This window comes from Vicia villosa, unplaced genomic scaffold, assembly GCF_029867415.1.
Source record: "Vicia villosa cultivar HV-30 ecotype Madison, WI unplaced genomic scaffold, Vvil1.0 ctg.002247F_1_1, whole genome shotgun sequence".
In the NCBI taxonomy this organism is placed as follows: Eukaryota; Viridiplantae; Streptophyta; class Magnoliopsida; order Fabales; family Fabaceae; genus Vicia; species Vicia villosa.
The window spans coordinates 166,418-168,638 of NW_026705875.1; the positions used below are offsets into that span (position 1 = coordinate 166,418).

The 2,221-nt window shown below is 30.0% G+C and overlaps 1 long non-coding RNA gene across 1 annotated transcript; it reads left to right on the top strand.

Annotated features, from left to right (window-relative positions):
- Positions 1–1,216: 1,216 nt before the first annotated feature.
- LOC131638286 (uncharacterized) lies at positions 1,217–2,012 on the top strand. The gene is made up of 3 exons (XR_009294631.1): positions 1,217–1,350; positions 1,445–1,501; positions 1,668–2,012. It is a non-coding gene; the product is annotated as an uncharacterized LOC131638286 (long non-coding RNA).
- The last annotated feature ends 209 nt before the right edge of the window (positions 2,013–2,221 follow it).

Sequence of the window (2,221 nt, forward strand, 5' to 3'; positions counted from 1 at the left end):
TGCAGCTTTCTTACCTAGGTCAGCTTCGTTTGCTCACACGAGTTATGATTCTCCAGTCGCTTCATGTTCATCTCCAGCCGCTTCGTGTTCGTCTCCAGTCGCTTCGTCGTCTTCGTCTTCAAGCTCGGGGTTCAGTCACCAAGTTGAAATTAAGTTTAATCTGAAATTAGGGATAATCCTATTTTTGCATGTGACAAATATCTATTCACCAGAGTTAAATGACACATCAGCAATGGTTACTGCCACATAAGCGTTTTTTTGAACGAAGTTTGTGAAAAAGGTAAGCGGTGCAAACTTTGTTAAGATAAAGGACCACTTTGTAGCGAAATAAACTTAAAGGACCACCTTGTTAAAAAAAATAAGATAAAGGACCCTGCGTATAATTTTGCCTTAATTTTATTGTATCAAATTCAAAAATAATTTCTTAAAATTGAAGTATTTAAGAGAAAATAAAAATGAGAAAAAAGAAATAATTATATCATAAACAAAAGAAGGAGTGAACAAAATAATTTATTGTGTTTCCATAAAGGTAAACAAAACAAAAACAAAATTTGATCCCATTTCCCTTCCACTTTTATTGCTGCCACACTTTACTCAAAGTTACATTTAATCTTTCGTTTTTAACTGGGTGTAGCGAGTTGAAACGTTGGCGCATGTGGTCGTTTATTTATTTAATAATAAATAAATAAGTAATAATAATATTTGTTGTTAGAGAAAATTGGTCTATCGTGTGTAACAATAACAATAGGCTTTTAGAAAGATAGAAAAATATTAGCAAATATTAGTTTTTTATTTGTGTTTTTATTTAAATTGAATTTAATTAATTAATTGATTAATAGAAAATATTAGTAGTGATAGTTGTTGGTAGAAAAATAAAAATAAAGTAAAAAGAATTAATAGTGATAGGAGTTAGAAATATCAATTTTAACTTTGAAGCTTTTGGAGAAAAACTTTAATAAAAAGAAATTGTAGAGTTATAATTTAGTAAGATATGATATAATGATATTAATTATTTTTAAATAGTTCACAACTATATTTCATTTATATTATAAAGATAAAGATGTTTTTTTAGAAATAAAATAAAAAATTTACAAAAAGTATTAATTTTCTTAAATTCTTTTTAAAACATTACAAATAAAATAATGTAAAATATAGTTTTTATTTTGAGATAAAAGCTATACATGAAATTTGAATTAATTCAGGTCATTGGGCCTGATTGAGTTAAAAGTTGATAGTCCAAATTGGTATTGTGAGGGTGAAAGAAACCCTAGCGCAATCGGCGGTTTCACTTTCCTCCTCCGTATTACCGGTTGCCGCCGTTAAATGGTTTTGCAAGTTATCTATTGTCCGGTACGGTTCCTTGTTCTTCTATGATTAGCAGTTTCTTCGATTTTTTTGCTTTTGATTATGATTCTTTTATTCTTATTTATGGTACTTTGACAAGGAATATTTTGCTGATGCATACCAGAACTCTGCTTCAGATTCCTCTCGGTTATCACAGGTTGGAACATCGATCTTCTCTGCATAGTAGATTATTCTTAACATAAAAAATGTAATTATTCTTAACATAAAAAACATAGTAAATACACTAATATGTTTTGGCTGTAGATATCTCTGCTTCAATATAAAGTTTTGATTTTAATTTACTTTTTTTCAATTGGTTTCAGATCATGTTAGCGTGAGTTAGCTTTATTAGAGGTGAAGGAAATACGGTTCGATGTTAAGGAGAAGATTTTGCAAATGGTTTGTGTCAGCTATCTTTTATCCTCATCACCATCTCACCTTGGGAAAGTTGGGCAACAGTCCACATCTCATTATTAAATGGAGATTTAGATTCATCTGCATGTTAATACTTAGTGCTAGATAACCTAACTCACATTTGCACCTTTAGCCTCCGTTTCAATGGTAGGAAAAGAATTCTCTCAAGTAGCCACTTGCTTAAAGAATCCTTTCATATCTTTTGTACTTTCGTTGGTGTAAACATAAATGAACATCACAACTTTCATTTCAAATCAGTTTCTTATTTTGGGTGAGGCAAGTGATAGAGAAAACCAAATTTTCTTCATCACTGTCTAAGTAAAATCTTGTACATGCTTATCTTTTCATAAGCTGTATCCACTACCTTATGTTTTCTTAGATGCTATATATTTCAAAAAAAAAAGAAATCGACACTATCATTGAATTGAAAGTATAGGTGTAAGGCACATTCATAAATCACCAC